Source organism: Barbus barbus, assembly GCF_936440315.1.
Source record: "Barbus barbus genome assembly, chromosome: 41".
NCBI classification, from domain to species: Eukaryota; Metazoa; Chordata; class Actinopteri; order Cypriniformes; family Cyprinidae; genus Barbus; species Barbus barbus.
Genome location: NC_136719.1, coordinates 13,369,686 through 13,379,216, shown reverse-complemented (window position 1 = coordinate 13,379,216; position 9,531 = coordinate 13,369,686).

Below are 9,531 nucleotides of genomic sequence, written 5' to 3'. Positions count from 1 at the left end.
CTTAGTTGAACTCATCATCGCAGGGTTCGTGTGCTGGTAATGAGCGCTACGCTCAACTTTCAATTTACACGAATCGCTAAAGTGTCATGACATAACCTTATTATATTTCAAAGCGCTAGGCGCCTAAACATGAACTTTACGCTCCAGTAACCATTCACTTTAGATGCAAGAAGATGCAACAAGAATTGCAACAGGAAGTCTCAAAAATATGGCGCATGTTCAAGTACGTAAATATTATCTATAGTTGAGGAGAAAGCAACCTGAAGCAGAAAAATACCTGCAGTGAAAGAGTTATGAATGCCCCCACCGCTTTATTTCAGTCACTCTCTCTCGTTCTCGGATGGGACGGTTAGCAAGAGTGCTGCAACGTCCAACCGAGAGTGTGAAACACACACGTCCATAAACACTTGAAGCTGAGACCCTTATGCACCTGGCTAAACCGTCCTGTCCAAATCTTCTGTCCGAGCGCTCTTAGGAGTCTATGGCGGTGACAGTTGCTAGCTGACACACGCTCCGTCCTCCTCAGGCCGTCCTAAAACGTTACTTCCACTTTCCTATCTGCTGCAAACTCTTTAACTCTTTCCCTTCCTGGCATTCTGGATGCAAGACAAACTGCAGCTTCAGTACTTCGTGCTAGACAACACAGCAAAAAGTGCAGCACCCTGAAGCTGAATAGGTCTGGCCTACATCTTTTATTTATGTCTGCAGGCGTCAGTTCTGTACCGGGACTAATCCTAATTCAAGCTAGTGCATCTTTTCTTCCTTTGCTAAGTGCTCTTGCTGGCTGGTATCCCGCATACACCTGTGTGTACTTAAGTTGATAAGTAAGACTGGCCGGAATTGTTAGGGATATGACAACCAGAGCATCAGTAGCCTGACTGCAGAAGACCACTCATCATGTAGGTCAATGCAAACGGGTCCTTTAAGACCTCAGAGCAGGTGAGTGAATAATTCTGCAATCGGACGAAAACATACCACAAAGCTGAACCCCCTGTGTACAGGTGAAAAGTTCAACATGCGTCCTCTATCCCTGTATAGAAAGACAAACTTCCACATACTCACTCAGCCTCCGCTCCTCACCGGGTCTTGCAGGGATGATGCACAAGCGGCTGTGTCTTCTTCTCCGTTAGTGTAAAGTTGACTGCAGCATTGCCTGCTGAATGGAATGACATTGTTCGCTCTCTCTCCCTGCCTCATTCTCTGGCTCTCTCTCTCTTTTTCTATCTCTTGCTCCCCCTCCTCCTCTCTGCGCGCTCACTGGCAGTACAAACTGCACAGCTCAGCAGTGTTCTCCCACTGCCGCAGCAGCTCCTGCATGAGCCTTGCGTATCCGAGTGTGCCGTGACTTTTAAAGGGGAACGCAACCTCCAGGGTCAGTGTGCGCCTCATCACCACCCCCCTACACTCCCACTATGACGACCCCCCCCACCACCATCTTCCCCCACAGCAGCTGGTCAAGACATTCCTTAAAAAAAGGGGGAGGGTAGCGGTTGAGGGGGGGGGGGGGGGGGGTCGAAATTACCTCAATTCCTTTGGATTAAACGGGTGACCCTTTTTGAAACTACAGTGTGCTATGCTTGTAGTGCGGACACCATCCATCTTGGCCACTGACAGTGGCCCAAATCCGCCTAATGAGGCTATGTGGGCGATTTCGTCAGGTGAGTTCAAAAACGATGGATGTTGAATGAAAGAAAATGTTCGTACTGATGGTGACGAAAAAAACTGAAATACAAAACCAGAATCTTGAGAAACCAGATCAGGGGGTGTTTGAGGTGTATCGTTGCTTCCATTGCAACCAGGAGGTCAATTGTCTGGGAGTTAGAGAGATACATTACCAGCGGTGTGCAACATTATATTGGACAGACCACGAAGTGTTTTGACAATCAGGATGATTGAGGCTTCATGTTCCATTCGCCATACGTTCTAAATCCTGATTTACACGTCGAGAGACCTGACATTATGGTAACTTCTAACACAGGGGGTTTCGAGAGGGTTGGCCCACGCCATGTACAGTAAATCAATCGCAACTCTTTGCATCAGCAAAGCTGGAGCTGCAACCCTGCAGTGGATTTTTTCCTGCTCTCTTTCTATCTTTTTATAATGCAGGAAATGCGTGATCATGAGTGCACTGGTAAGGGCTGAGTTCACAAGACCATGACCTCAGGATAGCATATAAATGGCTGCTGCATACTGGGAGCCGGTGAGGGGGCTTTGTAGAAATGGCAGATGTCATCATAACTGTATTGATTGGTGACCTGCGAGTTTGCCCAGTGGAACAGAAAGCGATCGAGCACAAACTGTGTGCTGATCTTGCACATCTGCGTGGCAGTGAGCACACTTTCCAGTTTGCTCTCCAAATCGTATAGACCCTAAAATCTCTAAGTTATATTTTGGGGGGGTTGGGGGGAAGTATTAATGAAACATCCTAAAACTTTCACATCCTCACTGAGGCGTTCAAATGATTTATGGTGTTTACTTTCCTCTGTCTCATCTGTGACATCAAATAAAGATGCTCACCATGGACACAAAACCTGGATGATTACACCTCCTGATGCTTTTGTCGACAAGTGATATACTGACATACATTCATTTTTATATTTACATTTCTATTAGCAGATTCTTTTATCCAAAGCGATATACCAATGAGAATATAACATCAGCAGTTCATCCTAAGAAAGGAGTAACATGAGAAGTGCTGCAATACAAAGTTGCATGATTGTTCAAAGAAGTATATACTAGAATAGCGATGCGAGTGAGAAACAGTTAACAAAAAATGTTATTTAAAATGCCATTTAATAATTTAATTTAAGATGATATTTGGCCATTTTGTATTTTATTTATTTATTGAGAAAAATAATATTGCATAGAATAAGTGTTTAAATGAAAAAAAGAATGGCATGGTAATTACTTTAATATGTTTTATATTAAATGTGGTATACCAAAAATAATATGTAAACCATATATTCTCCTTTTATTTTGATTTAATTCTTATGGGTCATTATACCAAATACAGATGTAATTTGGCCATTTTGACATTTGTATTTATAAATATTTCTTGACATATTAGTACATATTGTGTAAAATCATTGTTTAAATAAAAAAATATTTACATAAACTTGTACATGTACTTATAGTACTAGATTATATTTATATATGTAAATAATTATTGTATTTAATGTAATATTATAGCAATTCATATGTCATTAAAGTCATTTGTTCTTTTGAACACCTTATTACTAGAAAATATTTGATAACAAATCATTAAAAATATTAGAAATAAATGTATATATATTGTATTAATTGTTTGATACATTACTATTATATCCAGACGCAGTCATACTGCTATCAACATCACCCATTATATTGGGCCACAATTAGTTTGTACACATGCACCTCTCAGCATTTCAGTCCTGCTGGGCCTCTGCGTCTCTCCGCTGAGCATCCTGTGCTGACTTTGACACAGATAGAAATGCCTTCACCAGCATCTCCTTCATGAGCAGTGCATTTGGGTAATGGCATCTCCATTGATAAATAAAACATGAGTGAAGGGCCCTTTTACATGGCTGATCGCATTACCCCTCGCCTCACCTGACGCTCTGAGTCAGCTGTCAGAGTGTCCCCTTCCGCCTCCGTACGGCTCTGGGATTAGAATTCCCACTGGAGCAGCTTCATCACCCGCCTGCGATAACTGTTCACAGCCAGGTGTACACTGGCTGCAATGATACTTCAGGATGATTTTAAACAAAGAGTGAAATAAACATTGATCATTTTAATATTCTCTGTATTTATGTGTGAAAATTACAGCTGTCAAATCATAATTTCTTCCACAATGAACAACAGTGTCTGTAAGTGTATGCTTGAGATGAAACATGACGATACATGTAATGTGTGACCAAAAAAAACAACAAAAAACTAATGGTAAACACTTCATTTTACTGTACATCAAATAATGCAAAAAAGTAACTTTAGTGTAAATACTAACTATAGCATAAAGACACTACTGCTTATATTTAATGTTTTTGAAAGCAGTCTCTTATGCTCACCAAGGCTACATATATTTGATCAAAAATACTGTAAAATCAGTAATATTGTGAAATATTATTAAAAACTATTTCCTATTTCCTAAAATGCGATTAATTCCTGTGATGAAAAAGTTGTATTTTCAACTGCCAGTCTTCATCCTTCAGAAATCATTCTAATATACTGATCTGCTGCTCAAACAACATTTCTTATTATTATCAATGTTGAAAAGAGTTCATATTTATGCTGCTTAATTTTTTTTTTTTTTTTGTGGAAACGATCATTTTTAAAGTTCAAAAGTACAGCATTTATTTGAAATAGAATTTTTAAATGAAAAAGTCTTAACTGTCATGTTTGATCAATTTAATACATCCATTAATAAATAAATGCATTATAAAAAAATAAATAAAAATGAGTCGGCCATTTTATCCTTAATGTTTATTCCACCACTATCAGTCCTATTTCAGAATGTTGTTTATGTTGTTAGTAGACAAATGTCATAAACTAGTCAGAGTGTGAAAAGCATGCTTTTAATTGAATTTCCTAACTGTGTGTGCATAGAGCCAGAAGTGCCTACAGTTGAAGAAACACATATAATTAGTGTTCTTTGGAGTTCTTGGCAGTCATATAAATGCAAATTTGGCTTGGAATACTTACAGAAATACTAACAAAAACAGACACAACACATCTATAAATGAGGTTAATAGATTAAGATCTCAGACTGGAAGATCTAACCCTAACCGACACCCATCGGTTAGGATTAGATCGTAGCAATCGTACAATCGTAGCTCCCACTCTGGTCTGACAGAGCCAGCTGTCCTCCAGAAGAGTTTAGCTCCAGCCCCATCAGAGCACCCTTTTCACCTCTCCCTCTCTCATTCATCCCATCCCTACCTCTCACTACCAGCTGAATGGATTAACTAATTGACAGAGAGCAGCTAGGAATTCAACGAGCCTGTAACTCTCAGCTGACCTCATTTTTTGAAGCAGGCCAGATCTCTCCCTAGATCTACGACTGCAGCAAAACTAGCATGCTAACTGCTCACCTTCTTCACACAGCTTACATGAACACGTTTGAGAAATATAGCGACAAATTAGAGCTAAAGTGAATTTAATAATCTTATGAACTCCTAAAAAAGGTTCCAAATGAAAGTGATGCCATAAGAACAGTTTTTGATTCTTTCAGTGAGCAGTTCTTAAAAGAACCATATTTTAATGAATATTTTAATGATCTGAAGAATTTCTCTTCCATTTTTTCCAGTGGAAAGATTCCATGGATGTTAAATGTTTTTCATGGAACCATAAAGCCTATAAAATATCTTTCTGTAGCTATGTTCATTAACTTTATAAAGCAGTCTAAGGCCAGTCAGTGATCGCCTGAGGGTCTGCGACAAAGATGTCTGAAACACGTGCCCTATCTCAACGTCCAGTGAGACGCTGACCCAGAGAAAACATGACGGCAGCATGTTAATTTGCGGAGGTGTATGGCTGGGAGTGGATTGTTGTGCTGTCAGAGTCATGTGTGCGGTGAAGAATGGCTACCTGCAGTCGTCGGCACATTTGATTAACGGCCCCCCCACATCGGCTAAACTTAAGTATACGTCTGCTTTATGCCACAAAATTACATTTGACCCCATGAGCTGTCAAGGATTGAGTCATTTACATCCCTGATAACTTTCGAGGTACAGGGTCAAGAGGGCTTTTAATTTTGACGGCAAAATATTCCGCATTCCACTCGTTTCTTGTGTTTTTGGACGGTCGCGATGATAAAAGCAGTCATGGGTCATTTAAAACCTCTCATGATATCTAGCAGTACATTGATTTTTAAAGTTGATATTACATGCCCGAATTAGCCTGACACATGAGCTGTATTAAACACAAGGGAGCTAAATGAAGACAAACATATCGCTGTATTTCACGGAGTCGCTGCTTGCAGAGAGTCATTAGCTAATTCAGCCTCAGCAGCAGCTTTTCTCGGTTAATTGCATTTCAGCACTTTCTGTACAGTCAGTATAGATACAGTATGCATATATATGGGGAGTGTAACACATGTCTACAATACAGTTTATTGATGCACACATTTATGCAATATATATGCTTGTATGCCAGTTATTCAATGAGATGCATGAATGTCTGGAATTACTGCATACTTGCTGAGCTAAGGAGAACAGCATCACACACACCATATGATAAGACTCACACAACATTATCACTCCCTCAACAGGACAGCAGTGGAGTAGCAGTTCAAACAGAGTCAATAGGCCTAGATTATGTTCAAGGATGATCATCAAACGGTCATTCAGAAAATGAACCATAAGAACAATACCTGCTGTTGGAGATTAATACAATTTATATGAAAATAGTGAAATTAAAAAGAATGAATGAAAAATAAAATGCATTACATGTGAAATTAGACTAAATAAAATAAACAACAATGAAAAACGTAAATAAAAATAAAATAAAAAATATTTATTTCTGTGAAATTAGACTAAAAACAATAACAACATTTTTACCCAATTAAATAAACAAATATTACTTATTTTGAAATTAGAGTAAAATTAATACATTTACATATAAATTAAAATAAAAAATAATTCATTGAAAATAGTACTTCCTGTGAAATGAGACTGAAAAAGATACAACTGAAAAATATAAATGAAAATAAATCAAAAACATTTATTTATGTGAAATTAGACTGAAAATAATATTAATTATTAATATTAATATGAATTCATATTAAGAATACTCATTTTCTGTACTTATATTAATGTATGTGCCTACTAAAAGTCATCCACAGTTAGCATCAATTTGGATTTGCCAAGATGGGGAAAAAAATTGTCTTGCAAGTCACATTCTTTCTGTGCAAGTTAAAAAAAATCATTGTGAGTGATTGGCATCATTAATCTTTAATGCGTGAGATGGTAAGAGCATTTGGAGGGGCCCTTTCGACCTCTATTTAAGGTGCTCCAGGGGTCTGAGCTGATGCAGTTTTGCACAGATGAACCTTGTCACAATCACAGAGCAGGTCTTATGCAAACATAATGCCATTATAATAATGTGTAATCCAAAGTAAAAGCCGTTATGTCCTGAAAATAATATATGTTCATAAAATGAGAGATTAAAAAGATTTCAAGGGCACGCAGCAAAGAATCGCTCCTTTAGAAAATCTGTCTTTCCCCAGCAAGGAAGCTCAGGACAGTTCTGCTGCTTTGCGGAACATATCAAGGGAGAACATTTTGCAGTACAATGCTTAAAGGGACAGTACGGTATTGCCCGAATTGACCTGCAGAGAGTGTATTTGCATAAATGTGCCACAGTAAGTAGGCTACATTTGAATTTCTAAAATAAATGTGTTAGTCATATTTCCAAGGGGCATTTTCAGTATTTCCTAAATTATCATTGTACTGACAGTGTTAACATTCATTTAGATGTATATTTTGAAAACATATTTTAATTGAATATTACATTCTACTTTTTTTAGAAAAAATCATAAATTAGCTAATTTATGAATTCTATCTTGTCTTATTTTTACATAATAATTATCAGGTTAGGGCTAATGAATTTCATACAGATCTTTCATTAACAAACATATATTAGATGTTTTTTAATAATGTAAGTATAATAATAGATGCTGTTCCAATTATCTGTACACATCACATCCATATTAACGCATTTGAATTTGTATAAATATGAGGAATTCTATCAACAATCTAATCTGTATGCAAAACCAGACTGAATGTTTGTCAGACATGTACATACATACAGGTCCTTTTCAAAAAATTAGCATATTGTGATAAAGTTCATTATTTTCTGTAATGTACTGATAAACATTAGACTTTCATATATTTTAGATTCATTACAACACAACTGAAGTAGTTCAAGCCTTTTATTGTTTTAATATTGATGATTTTGGCATACAGCTCATGAAAACCCAAAATTCCTATCTCAAAAAATTAGCATATTTCATCCGACCAATAAAAGAAAAGTGTTTTTAATACGAAAAAAGTCAACCTTCAAATAATTATGTTCAGTTATGCACTCAATACTTGGTCGGGAATCCTTTTGCAGAAATGACTGCTTCAATGCTGCGTGGCATGGAGGCAATCAGCCTGTGGCACTGCTGAGGTGTTATGGAGGCCCAGGATGCTTCGATAGCGGCCTTAAGCTCATCCAGAGTGTTGGGTCTTGCGTCTCTCAACTTTCTCTTCACAATATCCCACAGATTCTCTATGGGGTTCAGGTCAGGAGAGTTGGTAGGCCAATTGAGCACAGTAATACCATGGTCAGTAAACCATTTACCAGTGATTTTGGCACTGTGAGCAGGTGCCAGGTCGTGCTGAAAAATGAAATCTTCATCTCCATAAAGCTTTTCAGCAGATGGAAGCATGAAGTGCTCCAAAATCTCCTGATAGCTAGCTGCATTGACCCTGCCCTTGATAAAAAACAGTGGACCAACACCAGCATCACTGACTGTGGGTACTTGACACTGGACTTCAGGCATTTTGGCATTTCCCTCTCCCCAGTCTTCCTCCAGACTCTGGCACCTTGATTTCCGAATGACATGCAAAATTTGCTTTCATCCGAAAAAAGTACTTTGGACCACTGAGCAACAGTCCAGTGCTGCTTCTCTGTAGCCCAGGTCAGGCGCTTCTGCCGCTGTGTCTGGTTCAAAAGTGGCTTGACCTGGGGAATGCGGCACCTGTAGCCCATTTCCTGCACACGCCTGTACACGGTGGCTCTGGATGTTTCTACTCCAGACTCAGTCCACTGCTTCCACAGGTCCCCCAAGGTCTGGAATCGGTCCTTCTCCACAATCTTCCTCAGGGTCCGGTCACCTCTTCTCGTTGTGCTGCGTTTTCTGCCACACTTTTTCCTTCCCACAGACTTCCCACTGAGGTGCCTTGATACAGCACTCTGGGAACAGCCTATTCGTTCAGAAATTTCTTTCTGTGTCTTACCCTCTTGCTTGAGGGTGTCAACGATGGCCTTCTGGACAGCAGTCAGGTCGGCAATCTTACCCATGATTGCGGTTTTGAGTAATGAACCAGGCTGGGAGTTTTTAAAAGCCTCAGGAATCTTTTGCAGGTGTTTAGAGTTAATTAGTTGATTCAGATGATTAGGTTAATAGCTCGTTTAGAGAACCTTTTCATGATATGCTAATTTTTTGAGATAGGAATTTTGGGTTTTCATGAGCTGTATGCCAAAATCATCCATATTAAAACAATAAAAGGCTTGAACTACTTCAGTTGTGTTGTAATGAATCTAAAATATATGAAAGTCTAATGTTTATCAGTACATTACAGAAAATAATGAACTTTATCACAATATGCTAATTTTTTTAAAAGGACCTGTACATACTGTACATTTTAAGCTGCGGTTTTGGTATAAGTACTACAAAATGTTTTATTTATTTTTTCCCAGTCAAGATGGCGCCACAAGCCATGGTGCTTCGCTATCCAGTTGTTTTGGTGTTTTTGTTAGTTTTTCCTGTTTTTTGTTTGTCAAATATGA